Source organism: Drosophila ananassae, chromosome 3R (genome assembly GCF_017639315.1).
Source record: "Drosophila ananassae strain 14024-0371.13 chromosome 3R, ASM1763931v2, whole genome shotgun sequence".
Taxonomy (NCBI): Eukaryota; Metazoa; Arthropoda; class Insecta; order Diptera; family Drosophilidae; genus Drosophila; species Drosophila ananassae.
The window spans coordinates 1,245,725-1,261,759 of NC_057930.1; the positions used below are offsets into that span (position 1 = coordinate 1,245,725).

The 16,035-nt window shown below is 40.5% G+C and overlaps 1 protein-coding gene and 1 long non-coding RNA gene across 2 annotated transcripts in view; one reads left to right on the forward strand and one right to left on the reverse strand.

The window, feature by feature from the left end:
• Positions 1-16,035, forward strand: part of LOC6497632 (G protein-coupled receptor kinase 1) — a 213,302-nt gene that overhangs the window by 164,688 nt on the left and 32,579 nt on the right.
• On the reverse strand, positions 12,346-14,638 carry LOC116655245. Its single transcript, XR_004310383.2, has 2 exons — positions 14,473-14,638; positions 12,346-14,406 (listed from the first exon to the last, which is right to left on the reverse strand). It is a non-coding gene; the product is annotated as an uncharacterized LOC116655245 (long non-coding RNA).

Below are 16,035 nucleotides of genomic sequence, written 5' to 3' on the forward strand. Positions count from 1 at the left end.
GGTTTCGGTGTCATTGGCGACCAACTAATTTTTTGGTTACTCTGTGCCTCAACTATCAAATAATTCGTTTATCAATTAATTAATCAATTAGATTTTTATACCCGTGCAGAGGGTATTATAATTTTGGTCAAAAGTGTGCAACGCAGTAAATGAGACATCTCCGACCCTATAAAGTATATATATTCTTGATCAGAATCACCTCCTGAGTCGATATGAGCATGTCCGTCTGTCCGATTCTACGCAAACTAGTCTCTCAGTTTTTAAAGCTATCGAGTTGAAACTTTGCACACACCCTTCTTTTCTTTGCAGGCAGTATATAAGTCGGAAACGGCCGAGATTGGTCGACTATATCCTATAGCTGCCATATAACTGATTGATCGGAAATGCCATAACTTTGGTGTTTTTTCACACATGTTATATTTGACCAAAATATCTTGTGTACAAAATTTCATAAGGATCGGCCGACTATATCCTATAGCTGTCATAGAACGATCGAAATTGGCATAAGGTCAATTCGATTTTCATAAGGATCGGCCCCGACTATATACGATCCGCTACATATCTAATAATATAAGATGCGTGGCGCCCACCTAGCGGACTGCGACTGAACTTCAAGGGTATATAAACTTCGGCTCCGCCCGAAGTTAGCTTTCCTTTCTTGTTTTGGTTAAATTTAATAAATTATTTATTATATTTAAATAAGATTAATTAATTATTTTCGTTTTCCGCATTTTCTTGATATCAAATTAAAATTTATTTAATTTAATTCAACAACAAGAAAAATCTTTAATAAAATTTATTTAACAAAATTTAAATAAAATATTAAATCTTAAATTTACATTGTTTTCGTTTTTGTATTGAAAAAATAATTTTTTAAAATGGAAAGTACTAAACAAAAACATAATTCCACGGCTCTTATTGACTTAAAAAAAAGATTAAATGTCAAAGTTAAAAGCATTCGCCGGTTGGAGGAACGTTTGAAAGATGGATCACTTCCTCTAAACAAAACGGAGCTAGAGTGCAGGATTCAGGTTTTAGATGAGGCAATTTCTAAAGCAAATGAGTTGCAAGACCAGATCGAGCAAATAGATGAATCGGATGATTTCGGAGCCGAGTTGGAAGAATTAGGAATAACTACCAAGGCAAGGATTATGTCCTTAGGTAATGCCTTGAATTCAGCTGAAGACTCCCGTTCAGCTACTGCAAGTTCTGCAGCCCCAACTCGAGCTCGACTTCCTAGTTTGGCATTGCCAAAATTCAGTGAAAATTATTCGGAGTTCAAAAATTTTATAAGTCTTTTCGAGACATTAGTTGACAAAGATGTGAACATTCCAGTTATCGAGAAATTTAATCATTTAATTTCTTGCCTCTCTGGTGAAGCCTTAGGAACGGTCAAGGCATTCCAGGTCACCGAGAGTAATTACGACAAAGCTATCGCTAGTCTAAAAAGAGTTTATGATAACGAATGTCTCATCTTTGCGAACCAAATACGTCAACTGTTCAGCCTTCCGAAAATTTCCCAGCCGTCTGCGTCGTCGTTGAGGGGTCTCATCGACACTGTGTCATCAATTTATGGATCACTATTATCCATAGGAGATGATACTAAAATTGCAAACTCAATGATTATTTATTTAGTTTTGAGTAGAGTTGATCCAGTGACCAAGCAAAAATGGGAAGAGTCACTGGATTATGAGGAATTGCCGCTGTGGTCCGATTTCGAAAAAATACTAAATCGTAGATACCAGCATCTGTCCGCTGAAGTTAGATACCAGTCTCTTGACTGGCAAACCAAAACAAGAAAGAACTGGGTTCAGCAAGCAACTGAATAGAACTTCGTTGGCTTGTTCTTCTACCAACGCCAAACCAGCTTGCAGTTATTGTAACGCTTACATTTTTTGGCCCAGTGCAGTCCGTTCGCTCACCTTGCTGTAATGCAAAGGTTTGAGTTTGTTAAGTCACCCTCCCTATGTTTGAATTGTCTGCGAAAAGGTCACACGGTAGCGAATAGTAAATCGACCAGGTGTCAAATCTGTTCAAGATCGCACCATAAACTTCTGCACCGATTTACAGTGACCCGAAAATAACTTAGCATTACCACCACCCACACAAAATCCTCCTCCATAGTTAACGAATGATGGCCCTTCTACTCACATGCTTTGCATGCGTCGTCTGTAGAAAGGGTTTTGTTAGCAACGTCGATCGTAAGCGTTCGAAAAAAAATGGTGAGCACATCTTGGCCCGAGCATTACTTGACTCAGGGTCACAAATTAATTTTATTACAGAAGATCTTGCTTAACGCTTACAGATCCGTAGGGAGGAATCGTGCATCAACTTGCTTGGAATTGGTCAAACTAATTCACAAGTTAAGAAAAAGATACACACCGTGGTGAAGTCGAGAGTCAATGGTAGCGAGTTTCCGTTCGACTTTTGAGTTTTGAAAACCATTTCAGACTATCACCCTGACCAGTCAGTGAACGTAAAAGATTGGACCCTACCAAAGAACTTGCCGTTAGCAGACCCATATTTTTACAAACCTCAGCGGATAGATATGCTAATTGGAGCTGAATCATTTTTCGAACTGTTGTCCGTTGGCCAAATAAAACAAGGTCCGAACCATCCCATCCTTCAAAAAACTCTCCTTGGGTGGATAGTATCGGGAAAATATCTGGGAAATTCTTCAACTCCTCAACAGCCGGTCTCTAGTCTGAATTGCCAAGAAGAAATATTAGAGTCAATAGACAAAAACTTTGGAAAAAATTCTGGTCGTTGAAAGAAGTTCCATCTTCTAAAAAGATGTCGCCAGAACAAGAGCTATGTGAGGAACATTATCGGAAGACTACAAGAATACTGCCTTCAGGTCGATTTGAAGTTAAACTTCCATTTAAGTCGGATCCAAGCGTTTTGGGCAACTCATTCGAGATAGGCAAACGCCGATTTCTGTCGCTCGAGAGAAGATTATCTCGAGATCCGAACTTAAAAGAAAATGTATTTGGAATTTATGGAAGAATACGAATCCCTAGGCCATATGTCCCCTGCAAGCAATGACGTTCTTGCTTCTCCACACTACGTCATACCCCACCAGTGTGTCTTGCGGTCGCAAAGTACAACGACCAAACTACGAGTCGTTTTCGATGCGTCCTGCAAGACATCCACACAGAAGTGTTTAAATGAGTTGTTGATGGTCCAACAATTCAGGAAGAGCTTTACTCAACTCTTCTTAGATTTCGGCTAAACAAATTCGCTCTGGTAGCCGACATAAAAAAGATGTATCGTCAAGTGATGGTAAATGAAGCAGATCGACGATACCAGTTGATAGTGTGGAGAAAACACCCGTCCTGAAATTGTGCAAGCTCAACACGTTACTTATGGCACTGCACTAGCCCCATTCCTGGCCATAAGGTGTTTGAAGAGGTTTGGTGAATCCGCAAAAAAAAACATTCCCACGAGCTGCTAAAGTTATTGGGTCTGACTTTTACGTCGACGACGTAACGGGTGCTGGTTGCGTGGAGGAGCTAAAGACAATTAAGTCTGAAGTAACTCAGATTCTTCAAAACGCTGGGTTTGAATTGAGCAAGTGGTTTTCAAACTCGCCTGAAGTTACTGTATCCGAGAGCACGGTTAAGCCAATAACACTTTCGGACTCAGAGCTGACAAAAACACTAGGAATCGTTTGGATTAAATTCGAAATTGATATGTCAGTCATGGGTCAAAGGGCGACTAAGCGGAATATTCTTTCGGTGACATCAAAGCATTTCGACCACCTTGGCTTATTAAGCCCGATCCTTATTAAAGGAAAGATCCTGTTGCAGGAACTTTGGCTTAATAAGCTAGATTGGGATGAGTCGATTTCACTGTATTTGGAAACCGCGTGGAACAAAATTCAGCTTGCCTTGTCACAGTTAGAATATATCTCAATACCGAGATTTGTGATGAGGGAGCCAATGTCACCAATTGAAATTCATGCCTTCTCTGACGCATCGATGAGAGCCTATGGAGCCTGCGTCTATATCCGTTGCAAATCTGCAGAAGGTAGTAAAGTAGCGCCGCTCAAGACAAAGACGCTCCCCCGTCTTGAGTTATGTGCCGCTCACCTTCTCGCGGACCCTCTGTCGCAAAATAAAACCTCTTATCAAAGCACCGATCGAACGAAGTGTATATTGGTCAGATTCGGAAGTTTGTCTTCATTGGATTCGTTCTTGTCCATCGCGTTGACTACGTTCGTATCAAATAGAGTTGCTGAGATTCAAGAGTGGTCAGAGGATAGCACGTGGCGGCATGTACCAACTAAACAGAACCCGGCAGATATTGTGTCAAGAGGTGAAGACGTAAAGGAAACGATAGAATCAATCTGGCTCACAGGTCCATCGTTTTTAACGGAGCCGGAAGATAAGTGGTTAACGAGCCCCCGGTTTGATCCGTCACCAGAGATCTTGCCGATGGAAGCAAAGAAGAATGCTGTCGGACGGACTGCAATGGTCTCTACCTCATATTTGTTGGAAGTGATAGGAGGATTTTCCTCTCACTTAAAACTGCTGCGAGTGTTCGTTTACATGGTCCGCTTTATAAAGAAGTGTAAAAAATTAGTAGTAACTTCTGATAATGTACCTTCACCTGTCGAATATGAAGAAGCTTTTAATAAAATTGCTCCAGATAGTCCAAGAGCACGAGTATCAGGAGGAGATTAAAAATATTCGAAGAAATCTTAGTGTTAGCCCAAGCCTACAGAAGTTATGTCCGTTTGTCCATGAAACCTCTCAGGCTGGGCTTGCCCTTTTCGTTGTTGCGGGTCGGGGGGCGACTAGCTAATGCCTCCTATTTTGTACGATGCCCAAGTTTCCAGTATTGTTGACGAAGCGCTCTCAATTTGTTCAGAGCTACGTCCGATACTTGCACGAGTCGAATTTTCATGTGGGTCCACGAGCACTGGTGAGTCTCTTGCGACAGCGCGTTTGGATAGTAAACGCGCAGGAAGTCTGCAGTCAGATAGTGCGGTCATGCATACGCTGTTTTAAATGCAAGCCTCATCTGATGACTCAAATCATGGGAGATTTACCCTTAGATCGAGTTCGTGCTCTCCGCCCATTCTCCATATGTGGCGTGGATTTCTGTGGCCCTATGAAACGACGTTGAAAATTAGTGGTAGACCCGCTACAAGTCTTACATTGCCCTTTTTGTTTGCTTTGCGTCCAAGGCAGTACATTTAGAAGTAGTTTCCGATTTGTCAACTGATTCCTTTTTATTGGCCTTCCAAAGGTTCGTTGGGCGCCGAGGATGTCCGCAGATCGTGCACTGCGACAAAGCGACGAACTTCATCGGAGCGAGTCGGCACTTCGCGGCACTGCGGCAGCGAATCGAGGACAAGGCGGACGAGCTGCGGCAATACGCATCAAGAAAAGGATGCGTATTTGCATTCATTCCGCCGCGTGCTCCGTACATGGGCGGACTATGGGAGGCAGGTGTGAAGTCTGCAAAGCACCTACTCCTACGAGCGGTGGGCAGCGCGAAGTTGACCGCAGAGGAGCTGCAGACCGTCCTCGTTGGAGTCGAGGCCGTCCTGAACTCGAGGCTCCTGGGCGCCCTCAGTCAGGACCCAAGCAGCCGGCGGCTCATCGCCCCACAAGCACCGCGGACCCCGGACCAGCAGGGTCTATCGTGGTTGCGGCGATGGCGGCTTGTCTCGTCAATCAAGCAAACGTTTTGGCAGCGATGGTCCCGGGAGTACGTCTTGGGCCTACAGGCGCGGTCCGAAGTGGCAGCGGGAGCAGGAGGACACCAGGAAGGGCGATCTGGTCCTGGTCGCCGAGGACAACCAGCCGCCCCAACAGTGGATCACCGCCAGGGTCGTCGAGACTCACGCCGGCGCGGACGGAAGGGTCAGGGTCGCCGACGTCAGGACGAGTGCAGGAGCAGTCTTCAGGGAGAACAGTCCACAAGCTGGCGAGGTTGCCAGTGGTTGAAGCCTGATGGAGGCCTTCAACGGGGCCGGTGTATAATTGATGTAGATAATTAGGTGAAATGTTATGAAGTCTAGTATAAGTTAGTTTAGGGCGGAGCGGGAGCGCAAGTAAAGCTCTCACTTGCGCTCTCCCATGAATTCGCCCCGCTTCGCCGCACTAGATAAGCTAGGCTTAAGTTTTTGTTGATATGAATATAGACTCGAATTTATAACGTTGAACAGAGTGCACGCATTTTTCGTTTTCGTTTTTTTTTTGCAATAATTTAATTCCTACAGCCATCATTCTAGTCTTTCGGTTTCTCGCGACGAGATAAAATAATCTCAATTAACAGACCCTATAAAGTATACATATTCTTGATCAGGATCACCTCCTGAGTCGATATAAGCATGTCCGCCTGTCCGTCTGACCGTCTGTTTGTTTCTACGCAAACTTATCTATCGTTTTTAAATCTATCGACTTGACGCTTTGCACATATCCTTCTTTTGTTTGCAGGCAGTACATAAGTTGGAACGACCGGGATCGGTCCGACTACATTGTATAGCTGCCATATAACTGATTGATCGAAAATGGCCAGAGCTTGCAAATAACTGTCAACCAGTTTCTCGTTGTCTGCAAATAAATGTGTTTCTCTGACTCTTTACGAAAAGACTCAGAGAGCAACCGTTTCATGGGTTCTTGAACGAGCTTGCTTGCGCTCAGAGCGAAAACCGTTTTTTTTCTATTCTGTTTTGTTTCGGTTGTTCCAAACAAGACCGTTTTTGTCGTGTTCCGTCCAGCAAAGTCTTTTGCGTATGTATTGGTTTACATTAACACGCATAGGCAAGCAAATCGTTAAACGATTAATTGCAATCGAGAATTAAGTGTGTGAAGTTTTTGTTTTCTGTTTGGTAGCATTATGTTATATGGAACATGGAATCAAATGAAACTTGTTAACAAAAATATTTGAAAATAAAATTAAATTGTCTCCTTTTATTTATTTGCATATGTATTGGTATACATTCATAAGCCGTGCAACAACAACGAAAGTAAATGTAAAGACCGTTTGCGTTGAGTTTTTCGGTCAATCGGTCTTTTGCTGACCTCTTTGTGCGAGCGTTTCTCGTTCCGCTTTTTACGCACTTGCTCATTGAACGACCGAAATAAAAAGAGCTCAACGAAAACGCTCAACAGAAAACAGAAATAATGATAGCAAAAGTCTCTTGCTCAGAGCGAGAGCGAAAGAGTATGAACTTTTTCGGTTGTGCTCGCAACGAGAGCACAAGAAAAAAAACGGTCGACAGTTATTTGCAAGCTATAACTTTGTTGTTTTTCATTTCACCTTTGGCAGCATAACCCGTAAGCTAAATTTCATAAGGATCGGACGACTTTATCCTATAGCTGATGTAACGAACTATTTTGCTTGTTTACACTCTCAACAAATGCCGGGGCTAGCTCACAGAGTTTTGAGAGTCGTTCCACCGAATTTATATATCCGACGTGATTGCCCGAGCCCAGAAATATCACCGTGTGCTTCGTTTAAACTTCGTTATTCTTTTTTAATTCTAACTTGTTTACACCGTATTGTGTCGCCATTGAACCTCTCCACGGCGTCTTCGCTTCGTCGTCGTCGCTGCCTCCTAATGGTGTTGTCGCCATTGATTGTTGGTACCCCTGGCTTACTCGCTACCAAACAGTTTATGTGGGTATTGGGGTGCCTCCACAAGGCTCCCCCAATATAAGTCTCGTAAAATTTCCATGAATTTTTGGTTGACCCTGTCCCGGCTTTTTATATTGGTAAAGATGACACTATAGACGGCGTATGTTTTTGTACCTTTTTAAAATAGAATTTATTTCCTCAAACAATATTATAAAGAGAACTACCGACAGTGGAGAGCCTTGTGGGATGCCATTAAATAAACTCAATGTTTCGAAAGTGATGTTGTGACTCAAAGGCTTTTACAAACTTGGTTGTGGGAAATTAAGTTACGACGGGCTACGAACCACATAAACCTCGTACATATGATTTTTTTGAATAGTCCGTCATTCAGCCTGTCTCTTTGCTCTCATCAGGATCGGCCAACTATATACAAACCAATATTTATAATAATTACAAGCTGCTTCCAAAATTACCTTTCCTTTTCTAGTAATTATTATGGGTTGGTCATTGATATTTTTTAATGCCGTTCCTAAATAACACAAGTTATATTTCAAAATTTTATGATATTCTTAATTTCCGTTGCTTATGAAAATGGAGAATGACCCACAAGATCAAATTTATGATGCATACGCGAAGAGATGAGAGGCGAGAGTAAAGCCTGCCTTAGAGCATAAGTTGAGGCTAAGCATAGGAAAATTGGGCGCTGGCTGAACATAGGCAAAACTGCGTGAAACCTCGCTTTAGGCTAAAGATAAGCCAGTCGTTGCCGAGCGGCCGAGAAGAACCGGCCTGCGACCAACAATAGCGATAAGATAAATGATGATAAGAGCAGTTAATGAGCTGTTATCAGTAGCTACGGTCTGACCCGACAAACTGTGCTTGGTGGTTCCAGATGCGGTTCTAATAACAGCCATTCGAGATACTCCATCTCGACAGGGGACTAGATCAATACTTCTCGCCAACGGCCACTTCATAGGAGGCAGGTTAACGTCCTTGGCTAGCACCACATTGTTAATTGCCAGGCAAGGACCGGAAGCACGCCATTTGGAGCGCTGCTGAAGAAGGCTTAAATACTTCTCCTTCCATCGGAGCCAGCTGTCCATACGGTTGAGCTTTGTGGCATCATGAAACTGTCGGACGACCAGTTAAAAAATGGGCTGGCGTTAAGACATTCAGGTCAGCAGGATCTTCTGAAAGAAACAGTGAGCTTATGAAAGCACCAATGTGACAGCAGAGTTTGTAGCTCCTTAAATCCAAAAACTGAGGATCCAACAGCCCTGTAAAAATTATGGTTGGCGGTTTTTGACAGCCGCTTCCAAGAGTCCACCAAAATGCGGAGTTCGAGGCGGAATAAAATGCCATTCGATGGACTCAATCGCGCAAAATTCCAGAAGCGCTCGTTGAAACTTATCGCTGATGATGAGTTGGAGCAGTTTGGTTTTTAGCTCCAACAAAATTGGTTGCATTGTCAGACCAAATGTGCTGCTGCTTTCGGCGAGTGCATATAAAGCGTTTAAAAGCTTACAAAAATTCTGATATGGATAGATCCTTTACAAGCTCTAAGTACACGGCATTGGTAGCAAGCAAATGAAGTCACTCACGTAAAATTTTACGGGCGCTTATTGCAAACTTCTGGCTTGTAATAAAAAGGGGCGCAAAATCAGTAACTCCAAAGACCTGGCAACCGCTGACTCTTTTCTCCGATCAGCCATATTGTGCTCCAGAAACAAAGGCTTGGTACGGAAGCATCAGATACCTTTGTGCAATGCCCTTGTGACCGTCCTTCCTCTCCCCGATTGACCAGTATTGGGATCAAATAAAAGTTAACAGAGCACGAGACCCCCGTGTGTAGATTCCGCTCATGGAAATCAATAATTATAGCCAGAAAGAATGGATGGCTTCTAGGCAATATAATTCGACGTCGAATTTCTTAAAGTACCGTCCACACGCAACAGGCCAAACTTGTCTAAAAAAGAGAGGATGTGGCGAGTATGCTGGCTGACGAGATCTCCCTTTCATTCTGAAGCGCTTTTATTTTATCCCAAAAATGCACACGCTGCACTCATCACAATAGTATGTGGGTTCCTGCCTTGATGTCGCTAGCAGTGACACCCTTGTGACGGACTCGCTGTGAGAACATGTGCAGTGAATACCCGCTGCAGTGCTGGAAATGAGTTATTGTAATTGGCACCAGCTATCACGTCAAGGTACGGAGATTGGATTAGCAGAACCCTTGCCCTTAGCTCCAGGGTGAGTCGTTGAAATGGAACCGCTGATGGCCACTGAAGTGCAAGAAGAAACCTTGGGCCCACAGGTTATCATCAATTAACTCCTTGGGAAGAGCACCACGCGACAGAATGTCTGCCGGGTTCGAAGACGTAGGGATCTATCGCCATTCCATCGTTGTGTTCACCTTCTGGATTGTCTGTTGGTGACTATTGGTTTTGTTAATAAATAAGTAATACAATTAAGTATTAGCCAGAAACCCTCAATGAATAAATAAAACACACAATAAGATATTATAAAAACCACACTCTCGATGCCAGAAGAGAAGTGAAGTAAAATGTCAAGAGGACAAGATCACAACAAATAGGCGAGAAAGAAGGAACACATTTTTAGTGTGTATACACTTGCTAGATCCTTACATTCAAGTAAATATACAGCATAACTGTCTATGTTACTTTTGCATATTTGAATACGAAAATTTCAATACGCCGCCTTAAAAATTACATTGATTATCACTTCGATACTTGACATGAGTTTGTGCTTTTGTTTAATTAGTATCTTCATTTCTTTAATACTTAAATACTTCTCCTTCCATCGGAGCCAGCTGTCCATACGGTTGAGCTTTGTGGCATCATGAAACTGTCGGACGACCAGTTAAAAAAATGGGCTGGCGTTAAGACATTCAGGTCAGCAGGATCTTCTGAAAGAAACAGTGAGCTTATGAAAGCACCAATGTGACAGCAGAGTTTGTAGCTCCTTAAATCCAAAAACTGAGGATCCAACAGCCCTGTAAAAATTATGGTTGGCGGTTTTGACAGCCGCTTCCAAGAGTCCACCAAAATGCGGAGTTCGAGGCGAATAAAATGCCATTCGATGGACTCAATCGCGTAAAATTCCAGAAGCGCTCGTTGATACTTATCGCTGATGATGAGTTGGAGCAGTTTAGTTTTAGCTCCAACAAATTGGTTGCATTGTAAGCATAACTGTCTATGTTACTTTTGCATATTTGAATACGCAAATTTCAATACGCCACCTCAAAAGTTACATTGATTATCACTTCGATTCTTGACATGAGTTTGTGCTTTAATTTTAATTAGTATCTTCATTTCTTTCAAATCTTCATATTTTCATTTAATTCTGGGGATACATTAGGTCCAGCATTTGCTGCAAGAGTTGGGAAAAAAAACCAACTAGACCAAAAAAAATATTAACATAAGTAACATAAGTTTTATATAAATGGAATTAAACAGTGCATAAACTTAATTCAATTAATTGAGATTATCAAGATTGAGCTTAAATATAAAAACTAAAATTAATGACAAGAAACTCTATGAGATCCATTTAAAAATAAACAAGTGTATGAATCCGATTTAATTTCATAATACTTTGTAGGTATGAAAGAATTGGAATTAATAACCAAAAAGAGGTCCATTTTATTTACTCAGCAAGTCCCATCTGACTTCGCAGGGAAATAAACCGTGCAGTTGGTAATGGCTTCGTCAGTATATTGGCTAGTTGCAGATCTGTGGGGAATATACTTTACATAAATTAGTTTTTTTTTCAATTTGCTCTCTTGTAAAATGATATTTAATGTCGATGTGCTTTGTTCTCGTATGGCAAGTAGGATTATTTGCAATACTTATACAACCCTGGTTGTCTTCAAAAATCTCTATAGGACCATTTAATTTTAGATTAATCTCATTCATTAGTGATTTAAGCCAAAGAGCTTCTCTTACACCTTCAAACAAGGCCATGTATTCAGCTTCAGTAGATGATGGTACTCCATGAAATCAAACAATTTTAAAACATTTTAAATAAATAACCAGTGGTACTTCTTCTGTCAGTTTCATTTCCACCCCAATCGGAATCTACATATCCTGTAAGAATATTATTAAAATTATAACTTTCTTGAATCTAAGCTTGAGATTAACAGTTCCCTTCAGATATCTAAGAACTCTCTTAAGGGCATTGCCATAGTTCCTTATTGTTCTTGTTTGTATATCTGCTTAGAATACTTATTAAAGTGCTTAAGTCAGGCCGTGTACATAACATTATGTACATCAAACAACCAACCAAATTTCTACACGGTGCATCACATCCTTCAACATCCTTCAATACACTTTCAAAGACTTCGAACCAACATCTAGCAGCTTGCTTAATGCCATATAATAGCTTTATTAAGCTTACACACTTTCTTCTCATAAGAATGATTCAGGCCTTTTAGAACATTCATGTAGATTTCATCCTTTAGAGTTCCATTTAAAAATACGGTTTTCACATCCATATGATGAACTATTAAATCATGTTGATTTGAAAGTGCCAACAAAAATCCAAAACTGGAAATTCGTGCAACTGGTGTAAATGTCTCATCGTAATCAGTCATATATTCTTGAGTGAAACCCCGCGCTACAAGTCTAGCTTTGTACTTTACTAAGTTCCCAAACTCATCTTTTTTAATACTAAATACCCATTTGCAATCAACTATGTTTTATTTAACTAAGTATTATTTTGAAAATGAGATTTAAGTTCATCCTGTATAGCATTTTCCCAGAAAGATCTGTCCTCACGAAACTTAATCTCATCAAAGGTATTAGGAATATCATCTAGGCATGTTTGAGTAGTCATAAGACTTCTTTCTAAAAATCGATACGATAATTTGGGTTTACTTTTAATTCTTTCACTAAGTTCGATTTCTTCTTCCTTTTTATTTTCTTTTAATTTATTCACCAGTTTCAACGACTGGATCGGCATTCTCAAGATATGTGGATTTTTCATTGAGTTCAACAGAATTACTTTGAACATCCGAATCTTTTCCATGTAAAACTCTTGATTTTAGCATATTCATTTCATCCACCACAACATCTCTTGCTATCATAAATTTCCTCGATTCCTCATTCCATACTTTATAACCATTTGGTTCATATCCAACAAGTATCGCTTTAATTGACCTTTCGTCAAACTTTCTTTTTGTACTTTATTCAATGCATATACCGTTGAACCAAAAATCTTCAGATATTTTAACGTTGGCTTTTTGTTATGCCACATCTCAAATGGTGTTTTATTCATCTTTTGCAATGCTCTACTTGGGGATCTGTTAATTAAATAGGTTGATGTTAAAACAGCCTCACCCCAAAAACGTTTATTGAGTTTAGCACCATTGATCATAGATCGAGCCTTTTCGGTGATTGTTCGTATCATCCGTTCTGATACACCATTCAACTCTGGAGTATGAGGAACCGTTAAATGATAGCTGATGCCTTTTTCAACACAGAAATCACGCATTTCACTAGAAAGATATTTCCTTCCATTATCGATATACAAATTCACAATTTTTAAATTGAAGTGAGCCTCGCTCTTCGCTACAAAGTCCTTGAAACAGAAAAACACAACACCGACTTATATGTTATTAAATAGGTTACACAGTAATGTGTATACTGATCAATAAAAACTACATAGTAGTTCTTATTATCAATGGTAGTGGGTGTTATTGGGTCACAAACATCGGAATGGACAACAAACAAGGGTCGTGTAATATTTTCCTTAGTTTTAAATTTTTGAAACTTCAATCTAGATTGCTTGCCATTTATACAAGCCTCGCATAATTCATGATTTAAATCAATATTTCTTAAAATATTAGTATCTTCAAAAAGACTATTTCGCTTTATTTCTAAAAATTTTCCTACGCTTATGTGACCTAATCTTTCATGCCATAATCGATACTCAGCACTATTTGAAATTTTAGAACAAATACTTTACTGTTTAATTAAAATTTTATAATAGGTACATTGAACTCACAGATTCCATTAAAAGCCAATTTACCATCCTTGGATACTTTTACACCTCCAGGGATTAAATTCAATGGTCATGCCTGCATCCTGCATTTTCTTTACCGATAGTAGGTTGTGTGGAATATCCTTGCAATACAAAACGTTTGCAAGGTGATTTGGTAATATTGACAACTCCTTTGGCTGTAGCGTAGATAAACTCTCCGCGTTTGGCAATCTCGATGGGCACATTTGATTGCAAATGGTCATATTTGGAGAACAATGCTGTGTCATTTATTAGGTGGTCTGATGCTCCTGAATCTAGTATAAACTCAGCCTCGTTTTTATTTGAATTGGAAGTTGCTTTTCTCAACATGAAGCCAAAACTACGCTCTGGTTGGGGTTGTTGCTGCTGTTGCCATCTGAGCCTGCCCTTCCTTTTTTGTTTCGTTAGAATTCTGATTTGGTTGCCTTTTCAAAAAGAAACAATCCTTCTTTAAATGTCCTGGCTTAACACAATGAAAACATATTGGTTTCGGTTTGAAACTTGGCTTGAACAATTTTTTCTTAAACTCTTGCATTGGATTATTGTTAAATTTTGTATCTTTGAACTCCTTTTTACCTACTGCTTGCAAGACTTTAATACTCGTATCCTTACTAATATTCCTAAGCTTTATTTCTGGTCAGATGTCGTATTTTTACAAAAGCCAATGTCAAATTATCTTCTGATAGAGTCTCTATTGCCGTTATAACTCTATCATATCTGGGTGGAAGAGTTAGAAGTAGAAGTGGGAAATTTTATCCATATCATCTAATTTTGCTCCTGATGCGATAATTTCGGTAATGAGGTCATCAAATAAATTAAAATGATTTAGGAGTGAAGTGTCACCTTTTAACTCCATGGCTAAAAGTTTCTTTCGCAGAGATAGTTGTGATGCCAAGCTTCTTCTCTCGTAAATTGCATCTAAATTTGCAAAAATCTGCTTAGCAGTGCTCCCACTGTTAGTGAAAGATAGAAATGCATCACATAAATATTCAATTATTAAACCTTTTCTATTTCGTTCTACCTTTTTTATCTCATCAGTGTGATTTGCGGCTAATTTATCAACGCGTGTCCAGAAAAAATCTCTGCGAACGGATGATGCTTCAAATGATGCATGTATGCTTCACTTATTCACTGTAGTTGTGTCTGGGCCCATAACCTATTGGTTTTGTTAATAAATAAGTAATACAATTAAGTATTAGCCAGAAACCCTCAATGAATAAAAAAAAACACACAATAAGATTTAATAAAACACACGCTCTCGATGCCAGAAAGAAATGAAGTAAAATGTCAAGAGGACAAGAAAACAACAAATAGGCGAGAAAGAGGGACACATTTTTAGTGTGTATGCACTTGCTACATTCTTACATTCAAGTGAATATACAGCATAGCTGTCTATGTTACTTTTGCATATTTGAATACACAAATTTTAATAGTGACGAAAACATTAAAATGAGCGCGCTGCTTCCGATCCAGGACATCGCCACAGCAGAATCGCATTAGCAGAAATACTTCCCATCGTAACCTTTCAACTGAGCTACTTTCGACCTAAGCCGAGCTAACAACTCTGCTCCAGATAACTGCAGTTTTGGAACCGTATTCAGGACAGAATGATGCGCCTAGTGGGCTTTGAGGTAGACCCTTCAAACAAAAATAGCAAGCAATCAGTAGGAGGATCCCAAGCGAGGCCCAGAGTCTTCGTAAAATTGCTGCCATCATCAAACCGTAGGAATGACTCCCGATCTCTTCCGGAACGTCAGAGAGCACTTCAGAAAAATGCAAACGCAAAAATCGCGACGCAGAATATCGGCACCCTTTGGAAACATAGACCTGCTCAGCCTCTGCTAACTGCTGCATTGCTCGAGGGTGATAAAAATGAGGCCGGATTTGTCCCATACGTAAGTGATCCAGTTTGAAAACCAGCAACTCATCCTGGTCGGGGAAAACTCTGACGCAACGGTACATTTTACAAATATCTCCTGTATAGCCACTCGATGGCAACGGAATCTTAGAAGAATGTTCAGCAGCTTTGGTTGGATAACTGGACCACACATCAACACTTCATTCAATGAGTAGCCAGAAGAGATGGCAGCCGAACCATCAAAAACAACTTTGATCTTAGTTGTTGAACTGTCCTCATTCAAAACACAGTGACCCGGTACGAAAAACTGTGTGGTGGGTCATGCACTAGGCGGGACTGGAGACATATGCCCCAAATCTAAATACTCCTTTATTCAGCATGCTGATTCTTCAATTGAGGGTGACGGCAAAACTTCCTTTCGAGGGAGAAAAATCGCCGCACGGCTTGGGAGTAGGATTTACCTAGCAACGCAGAGCTACCTTTCAGCGGAAACCTAACAGAGTAGGGCGACTGACTCGAGCCGAGCAGAATGTTGCCTGAAATGCGCT